This window comes from Aotus nancymaae, unplaced genomic scaffold (assembly GCF_030222135.1).
Source record: "Aotus nancymaae isolate 86718 unplaced genomic scaffold, 86718_ANA_hifiasm-v0.15.2.pri h1tg000089l, whole genome shotgun sequence".
Lineage (NCBI taxonomy): Eukaryota > Metazoa > Chordata > Mammalia > Primates > Aotidae > Aotus > Aotus nancymaae.
In genome coordinates, this window is record NW_026988504.1 from 16,790,704 (window position 1) to 16,806,754 (window position 16,051).

Below are 16,051 nucleotides of genomic sequence, written 5' to 3' on the forward strand. Positions count from 1 at the left end.
TCTCAAAAAAAAAAAAGCAAGCAAATTATACTAAAAGGCTGACTTTTAGAAAAGGTTACTGCTTGCCAAGAAAATTATATTACTATAAAACATTGTCTATCCTTTTTATTTCTTCTTTTCCCTTCCAGATTATCTGTGTAGACACAGAATCACATTACTACTACCACCACTACTATCACAGACCCTTAAGTGCCACCTTCAATTTACCAACAGATTATGTTCTAATGCTGTATTTTCAAATCAGACTTTAAAACTCAGAAGAGAGTTTTCCATACAGTGTTAAAAATAAGGTTACTGAGAAGATTTCAAGTGACAAAAGCAAGTTACAAAATAATGTATGTGGTATAATACCATTCTGTAAGTAAAAACAAACAGATCATAAAATAATAGAGTCTGTCATCTCATTTTTGTAAAACATGTAAATATTGAATATTTTGGATAAGAAAATCAGGAAGGATAAGAAACAGTCTAACCATGGAGAAAATATCAGATAAACCCCAAATTGAAGGCCATTCTATTAAATACCTAAATAGTACTCCTGAAAACTGTCTTGAAAAACAAAGTATGAGAATATCACAGCCCAAAAAAGACAAAGAAGACAAAACAGCTACATTCACTGCAGGTCTGGACAGATTCTAGAACAGAAAAAGGACATTAGTGGGAAAACTGGTGAAATCCAAATAAAGTCTAAAAATTAGTTAATAGAAATGTTCCAACAATGGCTTCTTAGATTTGACAAACATGCCATGGAAACATAAGACGTTAACAATGGGGGAAACTCAGTAAAGAGTTTACAGGAACTCTGACTTACACTTCTAACTTTTCTGTAAATCTAAAATTATTCCAAAATTGAAAGTTCATTACAGGCTGGGTGCAGTGGCTCATGACTGTAATCCCAGCACTTTGGGAGGCCGAGGGTGGGGGAGGAGGGTATCACCTGAGGTCAGGAGTTTAAGACCAGCCTGGCCAACATGGTGAAACTCCGTCTCTACTAAAATTACAAAAAATTAGCCAGGTGGGGTGGCAGGCACCTATAATATACTAGCTACTAGGAAGGCTGAGGCAGGAGAAATGCTTGAAATCAGGAGGCAGAGGTTGCAGTGAGCCGAGATCACACCACCGTACTCCAGCCTGGGACACAGAGTGAGACTCCATCTCAAAAATAAAAAAAGCTTATTACAAAAATAGAAGTGGATATCTCTGGGTGGTGCCATTATAGTTTTTTATTCATCTGTATTTTATAATTTTTTTTTCGAGACATACATAGTCTTGCTGTGTTGCCCAGGCTGGAGTGCAGTGGCATGATCTCAGCTCACTGCAACCTCTGCCTCCCAGGTTTAAGTGATTCTCCTGCCATAGCCTCACGAGTAGCTGGAATTACAGGGATGAGCCACCATGTCCGCTAATTTTTGTGTATTTCTTATAGACAGGGTTTCACCATGTCGGCCAGGCTGGTCTCAAACTCTTGACCTCGTGATCCGCCCGCCTAGGCCTCTCAAAGTGCTGGGATTACAGGCATAAACCACCACGCCCAGTCATGTATTTTATAACTTTTAACAAGCAGTAAGTTTCATTGTCATGGAAAACAAAAAGACTTAGTCCCAGAAGACTTAAATTAATTTGCCCAAAGACACAAAATTGAGACAGCATAGGAATTCTGGAATTAATCCTCTTTCTCTTTACTCTAGACCCCACGCAGAGACCTAAGAACATACCCTATTAAACTTTTTGACTCTCCTTACTTGCTAATACATAAAATTTAAGGTCACCAAATTACTTTTGCTTCACCATTTGCTTCACTGTAATTGATGTAGAGGGAAGAAACAGAGGAAACAATACTGAGAGCTGCTGAAGTTGGACAGTGGGTACATGGGGATTGATTACACTCTTCTTTTTACTTTTGTATGTCTGAAAATGTCCATAATAAGAAACTTTTAATTAAAAAATAACCAGTCTGGCCAACATGGTGAAACTCCGCATACACTAAAAATGCAAAAGTTAGCCGGGCATAGTGGTGTGCACCTGTAATCCCAGCCACCTCGGGAGGCTGAGGTGGGAGAATTGCTTGAACCTCAAAGGTTCAAATGAGCCGAGATCGTGCCACTGCACTCCAGCTTGGGTGACAGAGCAAGATCCCTTCTCAAAAAACTAAAAATAAAAAAATAAAAAATAAAGTCCTCACTCCCCAACATAACTATGCCACTTCCCACTCTCTGTTGAGCACTGCTGCCTGGGTTAGGAAACACCACAGCTGAGAACCTTCAGCATTTTTCAGTGTGAAGTAGAGAGGAAAGTCATGGACTGGGAATCTTGAAGCTTCCATCTTGGTTCTGCTTTAACTGTGAGACCTCACTGATTCCTCTAACTTTTCAGGGCCCTAAACTTCCTTAGCTGTTGCCCCATTAAATCTCTGAAGTTCCTTGTACGATTTAAATTCTGATTCCAACTTTCCATGAGCTCCTTAAACTCAACACAATCAAAATCAAATTTGCCTTTATTCTAAACTCCTAAGAGCCATTCTCCCTCGTGACTTACCTATTTTTTTTTCTTAATGTCCCATTCTTCCAGCCACCCAACCATAAAAACCATAGCCTCATCTCTGACTTGAGTTATAGAACTTAGGGGGCTAATGCCTATAATCCCAGCACTTTGCGAGGCCGAGGCAGGCAGATCACTTGAGGTCTGGAGTTCAAGGCCTGCCTAACCAATCTGGTAAAATCCCCCAATCTCTACTAAAAATACAAAAATTAGCCGGGTGTGGTAGCAGGCACCTGTAATCCCAGCTACTCAGGAGGCTGAGGCAGGAGAATTGCTAGAACCCAGGAAGTGGAGGTTTCAGTGAGCCAAGACAGTGCCACAGCACTCCATCCTGGGCAACAGAGAGAGACTCCATCTCAAAAAAAAAAAAAAAAGAGAGAGAGAGAGATAAATAGAACTTTGGGAGGCCAAGGTGGGCAGATGGCTTGAGCTCAGGAGTTCAAGACGAGCCTGGGCAATGAAAGGCTGGGGCAGAAAAATCGACTGAACCTGGGAGGCAGAGGTTGCAAGAGCCAAGATCGAGCCACTGCACTCCAGAAAAAAAAAAAAAAGAGATACAGAATTAACTGTTCCCACCCTACCCCATCTAATTAGTCACATCTCTCCATTTAACCTCCAAAATACCTCTTGAATCCCTGCCACGGCCACCAATTCAATTCAGGCGCTCATCACCCTCACTTAGACTACTACTATGAACCCAACTAAAGTCTCTGCCTCTGAATTCTCTTCCCTACAATCCATCATACTGGTCCTTAGCCTGACATTTAAGAAACTCCAAGGCCAAGCATAGTGGCTTAGGCCTGTAATCCCAGCACTTTGGAAGGCTGAGTGCTGCAGGCCAGGAGTTCAAGATAGCCTGGGCAACACAGCAAGACCCCCATCTCTATAAAACATAAAAATAACAAAAAGTTAAATATTAAAAAAAAAAAAACTCTCCAAAACCCAGTCCTGACCTATTGGCAGTCCCACCTTACATTATTTTCCTTTATGTACCCCAGGACCCAGGTAACTTGGAGATGCAATTTCCTCACACCCACATTTCTGACATAACCCCCAGACTCCCCTCCAGAATGCCCCTTCCCATTGCTTCTCAGCTTCCTGGTGGTGTGATTTAAATGCCACCTCTTCAGTTGAAGTGTTCTCTCATATCCCCAAGGGGGCAGTATCACTCCCTCCACTTAATCCCTAAGTACCTTGTATAGCCCCCTTCATTGACACCTATTAAATTCCTGTTAGTCCTTTCATTTGAGGGTGCCCCTATTCTCTCTACAGATGATTAGTTCCTTCTCAATGGAACGATGTTTCCTTTATCTCTGTATTCCTCAGAACAGAGCTTCTCAAAGCTCTGTGCTTTGGCACATTGGTATGCCCTGAATGAGTTAAAGATGGCCTAGACAGTGGTGGTCTTCTCAGCAATCCAAGCAGCCACAGAGAGACAACAGAAGCCAGAACCCACAAATGGCCAAGTCTCAAGCAGTGTCCTGCTTCAACCCAGCACATACCACCACAATTACTTAAGAACCACTCAGAAGACACTGTGATACAAAGTGGCTCACAGTAGATGCCCAATAAATACTTGCTGAACTGAATCTTGAAATAATCCATCTGTTCCCCTTCAACCACTATTCCCAAGATTACTTACCATTTCCACCATATTCTCTTATGAACATTTTTTACTGACCATGTTATACTAGCCTTACCATTCAAAGCTCACAATAGTTAATTGCATAATAAAGCAACAGGTATCAACAAACAATTCACCATAAAGAGGCTCAAACAGTTAAATTCAACACTATATAACAAAGAAATGTAAGTGCCATTTTACACTATTAAATTCACAAAAGCTTCTGAGGAAAAAACGGGTTTCTGTCCTACGTATGGTGAAACAGGTATATTCATATATCTGTTAGGAACGCAAACTGGTGTAACACCTTTGAAAACAGTATGACGATATATGTGAGGAGGCATAAAAACATTTATACCCTCTAACACAATACTGCACTGCAAAATTTACCCTAAAGATATCATTAGAAAAAATAAAACAGTATCTACAATGATGTAGGTTAAGGTGTTAACTGAAAACCAGCCAGAGAGCAGTATACATATGTAACATAAAAAGACTTAGGCAAATTGTAGCATCACTTGACGAAATTATTTTTGCAGCCTTTCAATATATAAGTTTAAATTATAAAATCTATAAGACGTAAATGTTTCATGATCTAATAAGTTTTTAAAAACAAACTATAATATACCATAATTTAAAATGAATAAAAATGTATATTTTGAAATGAAATGCCAAAAAGAAAATCAACTCTATTAATAACCCAACATTGAACAATTTATTTAATATCAATTTATTCAACACTAAGTAAGAAAGTTCCAACAAGGACACAAGTCTGATAAAGTTTCAAAAGGACCCCCCCTCCCTTCTACGGCTCACTTTGGCCTTGACTGAGTGATTTCATACTCTCCTTGGTCATGATGACCTGTAACTAACCCAGATCCCAGTTTTTCAAGGACCAGCAAACTGCCTCAATTGGTCCTGTGATCATCCCTATGAACCAGTAGGAGACAAATCATGCAAAACGAGCATACACTCAAGAAACAAAGAACTTGGGTGGGCATGGTGGCTCATGCCTGTAATCCCAGCACTTTGGGAGGCCAAGGCAGGTAGATCGCCTAAAGTCAGGCGTTAGAGACCAGCCTGACCAACATGGCAAAGTCCTGGCTACTTGGGAGGCTGAGGCAGGAGAATCGCTTGAACCCAGGAGGCAGAGGTTACAGTGAGCCTAGACCCCACCGGTGCACTCCAGCCTGAGTAACAGAGCAAGACTCCTCTTAAAAAAAAATTATTTATTAGGTTAACATTTATTTATTACTTTAACAATTTACTTATCACTTTAACAATCAGCAAGTAGTCAGCCCAAGTTTCACTGTAAACCCTAAAAATATACAGTATTGCCACATTAAAGTCTCTGGGATTCTCAAGGCCAACTTGCTGACTTAGCAGTGGACTGTATCAGTTAAAAGGCAGTATGGACTCAGATAAATTAAAGAACCAGGGGCCAAGGAGACCTGAGAACAACTAAAAGCAAAACATAGATAGATTTTTTTTTTAACTACAAAAAACACAAAGTTAAAAAGTCCAGCTTAAACTAGATGAGTAAAAAGTAGCTGGAGATATTCTTTTAAGTCTTACACAGCCAGAGTGCAAAAGAGAGGATGGAAAGTCATTTTATTAAGAGCTGAAGCTAGCTAGCCAGGTACAGTAGCTCACACCTGTAATCCCAGCACTTTGGGAGGCTGAGGCAGGTGGATCACTTGAGGTCAGGAGTTCAAGACCAGCCTGACCAACATGGTGAAACCTTATCTCTAGTAAAAATACAAAATTAGCCAGGCATGGTGGCACATGCCTATAGTCCCGGCTACTTGGGAGGCTGAGGCAGGAGAATCACTTGAACCCAGAAGGTGGAGGATGTAATGAGCCAAGATCACGCCATTGCACTCCAGTCTGGACAACAGCAAAACTCCAACTCAAAAAAAAATAAAAAGGGCTGAAGCTTTCTGGAGATGAAGATACCTCACAAAAGACAAGTATTGAAAATTCATTAAAAAATAATTTTAAGCCAGGCACAGTGGCTCACGCCGGTAATCCCAGCACTTTGGGAGGCCAAGGGGAGTGGATCACCTGAGGTCAGGAGTTCAAGACCAGCCTGGTCAACACGTAAAACCCCATCTCTGCAAAAATACAAAAATTAGCCAGGCATGGTGGCAGATGCCTGTAATCCCAGCTACTTGGGAAGCTGAGGCAGGAGAATCGCTTGAACACAGGAGGTGGAGGGTGCAAGTCAGCGAGATCATGCCATTGTACTCCAGCCTGGGTAACAAGAACGAAACTCCGTCTCAAAAAAATAATAATAATAATTTTAACTATGATGCTTCACAAGCACAGTATTAAAAGCCTTCTAATTTACTTCTGTAATATTACCATTTTCTAAGTGTAATAATGAAAGACCAAGACACTGTAGCTGACCAAGAAGATTAACTACTGTGAAATCATATATACTCAAGACTAAGCTGTCTTTAATTAACAGGTATTTCAGCAAAAGGTAAATCATCTGAAAGGCTAGTAGTATGAATAGAGGTAGTACAACCACTAGGAAAAAAAGTTCAACCTTTTGTTTCTATTGATATGTCCTCAGTATTTAGATCTATACAGTCATTCATGACACTACTTAAACAACAAATAACAGGAAAAACAATTCAATACTTAACCAAGTTCATCAGAGCACAAAGTAATTGCCACTCAAGAATGTTGACACAAAAACTGAAGAACTCTCAAGTTCCAATAGCATGCAGACAAGTTGAGCCCCGAACAGAAGTGGAAGATTAACCTATCCTCACTCTTTTAAAACTAACCTGACAAGGCAGCAGGCAGTCTCTTTGGAGTTTGTTCATCATTCAGTCTGTTCCAGAAGAAACCAATTCCGTTAGGATCTGTGCCTTCACCTTACCACTGTTTCACTACAGCCCTGTATCACTTCACCCTGTCCTACCTTATTCTTTCTGGCCATTCTAGTCTAGATTAAGTCTCTTTGTATCTTTTTCAGGCATTATAAAATTCTTGTTTTCTAAATAAAGTTCTCCTAAACCTTACTCACCTGCAGTTCACTGCACTGGGTATCACCCAAATAGCCCATCAGAGCTCTTTATAATTTCTGAAAGACAAAGAAGAAAGTTTGTTTAATACGTAGTAGAAAACACCATTCACCAAGGTATCAGTTCCAAAGTATTTGTGTCTAATATTCCCAGCATATGGTCTTTTGGTCCACAGTAGTTCAATAAAATGTAGCATGACCAGCATTGGACCAAGAGTCTTGAGATAATCCTCCAAAGATTAAAAAAAAAAAGCAGCTTGGTTTAATGTTGCTACTTCTGAGCTGTGTGACCTTGAGCAACTCATTTAATTTCTTCAGGCCTAAATTTCCTTATCTGGAAAAGAAGTCACTTAGACTAGCTAGAGAAAGAAGAGCACAGGCTTTCCAGAAAGAACACCAGCTCCACTACTTTACTGGTCTCGTGATGTTAAGTTAGTTGAGTCACACTTAAGCCTGAATTTCTTCCTTTGTAAAATGGAAATAATTGTCTTGTGAGTTGTTATAAGAATTAAAGGAGATAATGAGTTATAAAAAGCCTATAGTAAATATACTGTGCAGCTTATCCTAAAATTCAACAGATGGCAATTCATTACCACCATTAACCCCCACCAGCTCTAACATTACATGAGTTCAATTCACACATATTTCTTTAAAAGATCAACAAACCAAAACTACCAACCTGACCAAAAAAGTAACTGTTTTTGTGTTTCACAATCCAATTACAGTTATCTTAAACTGATGGGAGATTATCATTGTTACTTATCACAGAAAATAAGAACAGAATAGTCCCTGCACAACATCTAAACTCTGGTTCAATGACCATGCCTTTTCTGACTTCTCACTCTACTTCCACACTGCCAGAATATCTCAAGAATAGAGAGGTCTTCCAAAAGCTAAATGACACCCAGCTGTTTACCACAGTCAGCTAAGGGGAGCAGGACTAGAGACAGAGGAAGAAGAACAGAGGCTTTTTTTTTTTTTAAACTTTTTTACTTTACGAACTTAAGTACTGCTCAAACTTGTTTACCATAAGCACACAGGAGTTTTGCATAAAAGTAAACAGTTTTTTTAAACTACATTAGTTAAACATATTGCCTACTGACAGGAAGCTCGCATTATAGGACATTTCCATCACAACCAAGAGAATTTCTGCAGAAGAAAGCCAAAAGGCAAATTCAGATGTTCCAAGAACACCTAAAATATGGCACAGAAATGACAAAAATCACAAACATTCACACTTCAGAATGGTTTAGTCAAAAAAGATGCTATGCATTCTTTGAAGAACCTGAGGATGAATCAGTTCTTTTTGTTCAAAGGCAAAATGAATGTATACACTCTGCTTTAACCAAACAATTTCCTGCTCTTACTTGGAGAAATTGACCCAGTACAATTTACAAGAGTAAACAAGTTGGTATGACTGCTGGTATGAAATACTTTCCATTTCTTTTAAACAATTAGAAGTTGACCAAAACAGTTATTACATGTATATATAAGTAATATTCTTCCTGTTACATCTATAGTGGTCTTTTTAAAAAGAGGAATATTAACTTCTAATAGATTCAGGATTACTCAAAACTATTATCCCAGCCACCCTCAAAGCAATAAACCTTCATGCTATATGCTGCTTCTAGCCAATGCTACAGAAGTAACCCTGACTGCACTCATTAACTGAAATGAATGGTAAGATGGTATGGCATACTCTCCGCTTGTATCACTTTTCTTGTAGAAACATTTCAAAATATTACTTAGAAATCCAATTACATCTGCTTACATCTACATGTACATTCACCTAAGGTTAATGAAAATAAAACCTAAAAAGTTGCTTATAATTTTTTAAGTAGTTCCTCTCCCTCTCTTGGGTAACTATTGTTGATAAACTTGTCCCAAAATCTGTACATTTGAAACAACAGGCAAAGGTCCTTATTTCTCGTATGGGGCCTATATTTGGATCTTAGGGTCTCTGACAGACAATTATAGACTAATCTGCATGCAATATTAATGCCAAGCCTATTGCTTAAACAGAGAACACGTGCATCTATAAGATCTGGGCTACTTACTTGTAGGTCCCTCTGCACTATTCTTAGCCTTTCATGAATATGCTGTAGATTTTTTAATTACACGAGGCCCTTTGCAAGTAAAAATGACTTTTCCTGTTGTTTTAGCATCACTCCTCTTCCAGTGAAAACTGGACAGTCTATAAATATACACCAACTTTAAGACAATGTATTTTAATATCTATGGTATTAGAAAAGGAAACTTGTTAACAAATGCAATAATCAAGTTTACCAGCTGATACAAAGGTACTTACTCTCAAAAACTACAGCCTTACCTAAAAATAGTGTCCTAGCTTCCCAGCCAAAAGGACAGACTAAAAAAGCTATGTCTTTATTCAGCTCAGAGACACAGACTTCTACCTCACCACAACCTTCAATACTATGGCATTTCCCATTTTAGAATACTTTGTGTAACAAGTTGTTTGGTGGCCAACCACTAACTTCACTTTGAAATGAATACTAACACTTCACATAGTCTACATGTGTGAGAACTGTGGAAAATGTCTTGACACAATTCAGGTCAAACAACATTAGCCACACAAGATTATCTACTTCTAAATAGTCCATTCTAGACTACAAATGAACATCTCCATAGGCAGAAAGCAGACCACCAGCTCCCTTCCACAGTTATCTGTAGGTTTCAAAAAAAAAAAGGTAAAAAGTTCAAATTGAGAGGTCTAAGGCAGGAATATGCCTGCATCTGCAAAATGAAAAATTTAAAAATCTATATTTGCTCTGCCAAAAATAAAAATTATATGAAGTAAACATAAGCACTGCTGAGTTTCAAATACAAGAAAATGGCGTTGGTGGTATAGTGGTGAGCATAGCTGCCTTCAAATACAAGAAAATGTGGTATGTGCACTTACAAAAGAATCTATATCCATCTTCCTTTTCTTATTTTTTTTAAGGCAAAATGTCAATTATATGCCTCAATCTAGAAAAAAAAAAAAGCACAGTTTATTCTTCTTAAACAGATGTTGTGACAGACATGAAAAATTTGTGAGAGGATTTCAAAATCCAGAAGCCCAGATGTGTGGGGGGAAAAAAGCTACAGTAACTAATCAACTGACCACAATTACATTTTTCCAAAAAAAAAAAAAAAACTTAGTAAAATATTTTAGGTGGAGAAAACTGCTTGTGAAAAATGTAAAAGTAGCAAACTTCTCTTCCTCTCTCTAGCAGAGAAAACTATTCACTAACACTGTATCAATACTATCCTTTAAATCCAAAGCATTACAAATTAGATTAAATAAAGCACTTTGAATTTACACACCATGTGTAATTAGAACATAATGATAAACTAGTTTTATCCCTAATAAGCTAAACAGATCTCAACACCATCATCTTTATTTCAAAATAATTATTAAAGAGACAAGTACTACTCCATTTTTCAGAAAACAAAAGCAGGAGTGATTGACTCGCCTAATTCTTTCCAATGGAAAGGGTGTACTTTACAGGAGTCCCACAAATCATGGATACACAAAATCCATATACACAATCACCAGGACTAAATGTACACAAGGTGACAGCAACCAAAACACAAATAAAATTAAGACATCCAATTAAAGTTATGCAAGAAAATTTGAATAGGAAAAGTATAATTACCCCTGGTGAAGATACTGATCAAGAATAGCTGCAAATAACATTTGGCTCTTAGTAAGTACCACTATGTTTGAGTATGTTAGAGCAACTGAAAAGATTGGTACATTCAACATATTTTTCCTTTCTAAATCTAGCTCTGCTCACAGACCCATTTGACTGAGTGATATATTTGGAAAACAAAGATGGCCCCACCAAATTACTCAGTTTCAGCCTTACTCTTGCGGATTGATTAAAATAAAGGAGGAAAAAAAGGAAATAATTTTTAACTGCAGTCTCACCTTACACATCTCACCAGCACTGTAGTTCATTAGCGATCAATTACTTCATCCAATTCCTGAGGCAAATAGAAAAGATGTGTCTATACAACACCAGTAACAGACATTATCAGTAGCAAACATTTTATTAGCCTTAAGTGAAAGGGCATCTAAATTTGAAATGGAAAAAGTTACAAAAATGGTACAGTGTGTAGCTTTGCAAGTGAGTGTTTTTTTGACCTTAAAACATTTCCTTTCAGTAAGATAAAAGAATAGATTACACCATGCTCTTAAAACTAAAAAACATAATAGAGTTATCTTTTTCAACCCAGACTGACCTTATTTTCAAAACCAGAAAGAAATGAAGGAGGAAATTTTATTAATCTGCGTTTAAGAAAGAGCAAAATTAAGAACAAACTAGGCAAGACAGACAACTCCTCCCTCCTTCCCCCGCTCCAGGAATCCACCACTGTCTCTGAAGTTACACTTTATTATATTAATGATTTGCCTGAAAAGTGTAAGTTGTGAGGGAGAAGGAATGACAATTTTTGAACTGCAAACAAAACCTGAGGATCCTGATCCAAGAAGAATCACAGGAGCCTGGCTTCCTGCCCTGTCTGAAGGATTCTCAGCAAAGGCTAGGGTGCAGAAGCCTCCAATAATTTGGGGGAGAGGAATCAAAGTTCCCTAGGTAAGACTGCAGTCTCTGAGCCCTTGAAAAGGGTACTGGAGTACTCTCAAGGAATCTCCAGGAAAAGAGAGCCTATCTTTATTTTTGTTGATGTGCTTGTGGGCCAAAGAGCATTTCCGAGGAGGGGGCGGGGAAAGGGGGGAAGAAAGTGAATCGAGGGCCAAAAGCCCTCCGCGGGGGAGGGAGGGAGCGCACCCCTGACCCACTTTTCCCGATGACCCCAGCTCTGGCCCCCGCCCCACCCGGTAGAAGTCCGAGCCCTGAGGGGGGCATCGAGCGGGGCGTGGGAGGCCCGCACGCTCCCCACCCCCAGCCGCGACCCAGAGGAGGGGAACGTGCAGGGAGGCTCGAGTCCCCCTCCCAGAGTGCCCCGGGCCGGAGAAACCTCCCGCAGGCTCCCGGGCCCGGCGTGCAAGGCCCCCTCCCCGGCCAGGGCCCAGGGCGCCGCGGCCCCCAGCGGAGGGGACGGGGACTGAGTAGGGGAAGAAGCTGTAAACAGCCCCAGCGTCCGGGCCTCGCCTCGAAGAGCCCCGCTTCCCAGGCCCCGCCGCGGGCCGCCCCGGCCCACAGCCTGCCCCGGGGCCGCCGCGCCCCGGGACTGGGACACCGGAGGGTAGTCGGGTCCCCTCCCCGGAGGGCTCCGGGAGCTCGCGGAGCGGCCCCAGCAGCAGAGAAGGGGGAAGTCAGGACTTACCTGTCATTACTTTCTACGCCATCTTGGATCCACTTGTCAACGTCCCCACAAAGCATTATGGGTAAGAAAGAGCCTTTAAAGTGACTCCCCCCGGCCCCCGACTCCCGCCTCCCGCCGCCGGCGCCGCCCCCTCCGGCCGCGCCTCCCGCCCGGAAAGTTGCCCCGGGTGGCCCGCTGGCCCCGGCGCCCGCAGCCTGGCCCCCACCCCTTCCCCGGGCGGCGGGCATTGAAAATTCACCCGCATTTTTGAAACGTGGCTTTGGGGTTTTCTCTCTTTCTCCTGCCCCGGCCTCCCTGCCCCCACGCCCGGTCTTCTTGACCCGCCACGCTCCTGCCCGGGCAGACGCCCCGCGTCTGCATTGAATCAGTCAGCGGTTTCCCTGCCGCTGGCGGCGCGGAACTGCTCACGGATTTATTTGTGCGGGTGGATGTGAGCGTGTCTGCTCCTGCGGCCCCGCTTCCAGGAAGCCCGCGGGCAGCCGGGGTCGCCTTCAGGGCCCCGCAGACCAGCTCCGCACCCGCCGGCCGGAGAGGTGCCTCTGGCCCTGAGAAAGCGCCCCGGGGCCGTCGGGCTCCGGGAACTGGGAGGACGCCGTGTCCCCGAGTCCACCAGCGTCGAAGTACGATTTAAAAAAAAAAAAAAAAGAATGAGCCAAATGCAACTTTTTACCCCTGGTTTACTCAGCCTCCCGCGGTCTCCTCCTCCCGGCGGGTAACGTGATCCGCGACCCTCTAGGTGGAGACCCCTCCCCTAGGAATGTGGCTCCAGGCTCCGCGGATCCCGCCTTTGAGCGTCCGGGCTGCGGACTGTGACTCCGGGGCAGGTAATCGGGGGCGCGGGCCCGGGGCGGGGCGGGGCGCGGAGGCCGCCTGGGCTCGGGGGAGGGTCCCTGGCGGAGAGCAGGGTGCGCCTGTCCAGATCCACCTGGCGGGTCCCAGGCCGGCGGCAAACTCAGGCGACGGGGCCGGGGGAGAACCGCGGGCGCCGCTCCAGCTCGGGAGGCGGGAGGTGGGGACGCCCGGCGTCTCCGGGCTGCGACCCGCAGCGTTGGAAAGTGCGGGGCTCCTCGGCGTGGGCCGGGGTCTCTGACCCGGGCGAGCACCCCCAGCCTGCCTTCCCCCTGCTGCCGGGCATCCTCTCCCCGCGACACCGCGCCGGCTTTCGGCTGCGCAGGGCGAGCACAGAGAGCACTGACCCCGGGCCCTGACGCGGTCGCCCCTTGTCCCCTGGAGCCCCGGCGTCCAGCCGCCCAGGTCCCCCTTGCGACGGAGATCCGTTGTCACCCTCCGCCCGCGTTCTTCCCAGAACCTCAGGTCCCTGCTTTGCTGTCTTTGGAGGTCTGCTCCAGTTGCTTTTTTTTCCCCAAGCAAGTTTTTACAAGGAGGTGTCCAAAAGAAAATCCTCCAAGACAGGAATGCTGATTGTATTCGGTGCAAAATGCTGTTGAACGGCTCTACATTTAAAAAAACGCACAGGCACCGGCTATAAAACCCCCTTTTGGTGCACGGGGAGGGCCTGGGCCTTGGGTCTACCCGAGGGTTTTACGCTCCTCCAGACCCTATCAGCAGCCTCAGGAGGAACCTGGACAGTGGCAGACAGGAGCCCTGCCCCCGGAGAGCCAAAAACTCCACCAGGCAATTGTCCCGGTGTGATGAGAAAAGTGAGGTGTAGATACATTGAGGGATTGGCCCCAGGTCACTCGCGAGGGAGGGAACGAGGTAATGAGTCATTCCCAGCCAAGAACGCTGCGTGCTAGGGAGCAACCTCCCCTGAGTCACCCGCTTCTCAGCTCAAAATGAGTGGAGAAACTGGAGCCTGGAGCCAGGTTCTTAGATCGCCCAGCTTAGGTAGCCACCAGGGGCATGGGCTAGGCTAGGGGGAGGCATGCCCCTCCTGCTGGAAAAATGGAATGCTTGGCCCATCTAAAGAAGACTCCAACTTCTCTTTCCAGGGGGCACCCCGGGTGCTTCTTTTCCAATTCCTCCTTTGCACTTATTTAGCAACTGGTATGCATTGACTCAGTGGTTGTTCAGTTTGCATGGCACCTTTCTGTGTGTAGTCTGAGGTTACTATTAGGTTAATGCAAAAGTAATAGCAAAAGCCACAATGACTTTTGCACCAACCTGATATAAGTAAACAGGAAATAGGCTAAGGACAAGGACTGTGCCTCCCAAATACGTTTCTTTGATAGGCAGCTTTTCTTGGCCTTGCATAGGCATTGATCCAAGTAAGTGTTCAGTTTGTGTGGCTGTCTCCAGTGTGCGCATCCAAGCCCAGCCTTGTCAAATACACCCCCTGTTGCCTGAGCTGGGATGGCCTGCCAGCTCTTTCCCAGCCCCCACTCAGTACCTACAGTGCATCCTCCACCCGACCAGCCCTGTGACTTTTGATTAATGTAAATCAGATCAAGGCTTCTCTGCTGAAACCTACCAAAGCCTTCTTCATCACACTTGGAATAAAAAACCCAAATTCTCAGGCCAGGCGCGGTGGCTCACGCCTGTAATCCCAGCACTTTGGGAGGCCGAGGCGGGCGGATCACCAGGTCAGTAGAGAGCAGCCTGGCCAATATGGTGAAACCCTGTCTCTACTAAAAACGCAGAAATTAGCCTGGCATTGTGGCCGTGCCTGTAGTCCCAGCTACTTGGGAGACTGAGGCAGGAGAATTGCTTGAACCCAGAAGGTGGAGGTTGCAGTGAGTCAAGATCATGCCACTGCACTCCAGCTTGGGCAACTGCGTCTCAAAAAAAAAAAAAAAAACCCAAATTCTCAACCATGGCCTATAAGCTCCTGTGTGAGGTGGTCCCGCCTTCATCATATTTAGGTCTCTTCGAAGAGGGCTTTGTAATCCGCCTAGCCAGAGCAAGTCACTCTGAACACCTGACCTGTGTTAGAAGTTCTCTTGTTTATCTGTTAGTTGTTTCTCATCTGCCCCACCCCTGTTAGAGCATAGGCTCCATCAGGGCACAGGCCCCGTCTGGCTTATTTGCCTCAGTGACTAGACCAGGGCCTGGCACCTACATAGATGCTCAGCAAGTTGTTAGTCAAGTACATGACCAAACTTCTCTCAGGGTTGGGCATGTTGATGAAAGGGAGTGCTAGAGCATGGAGCAAGATGCTGAGGGCCTTGCCTTATGTCTCTTCAGTCCACTCTGACCACACACAGCTAGAGGCAGGCAGATAGGAACAGTGGTGTGGGGAAAACAGGTCCCTTGGCCACCATTGACTTGGCTCAATGCTGATTCTGATCTGATGAACACACACAGCCCCAACTAATCCCTCTGCATCACATCCCTCTTCCTTCCCTCATTTTCTTATTTCTCCTCTACTCCCCACTAGCCATGGCTTCTTTTTTTTTTTTAAGACTGAGTCTTGCTCTGTTGCCCAGGCTGGACTGCAGTGGTATGATCTCAGCTCACTGCAACCTCCACCTCCTGAGTTCAAGCAGTTCTCCTGTCTCAGCCTCCTGAGTAGCCGGGATTACAGGCACCCGCCACCACACCTGGCTAATTTTTTGTAATTTTAGTACAGCTGGGGTTTCACCATCTTGGCCAGGCTGGTC

General features: G+C 44.0%; 1 protein-coding gene across 4 annotated transcripts in view; it reads right to left on the bottom strand.

Annotated features, from left to right (window-relative positions):
- Positions 1 to 12,541, bottom strand: part of HELZ (helicase with zinc finger) — a 172,473-nt gene extending 159,932 nt beyond the window's left edge. For 2 of the 4 annotated variants that reach the window (XM_021670873.2, XM_021670871.2), the window contains exons 1-3: positions 12,492 to 12,541; positions 11,131 to 11,186; positions 7,200 to 7,256 (exon numbers count right to left, since the gene is read on the bottom strand). The gene's annotated coding sequence lies outside the window, so the exon portion shown is untranslated. Of the gene's footprint in view, positions 1 to 6,957; positions 7,005 to 7,199; positions 7,257 to 11,130; positions 11,187 to 12,491 lie in introns of all 4 variants that reach the window. The other 2 variants (XM_064369292.1, XM_021670872.2) reach the window with 2 other exon arrangements.
- Between the last annotated feature and the right edge of the window lie 3,510 nt (positions 12,542 to 16,051).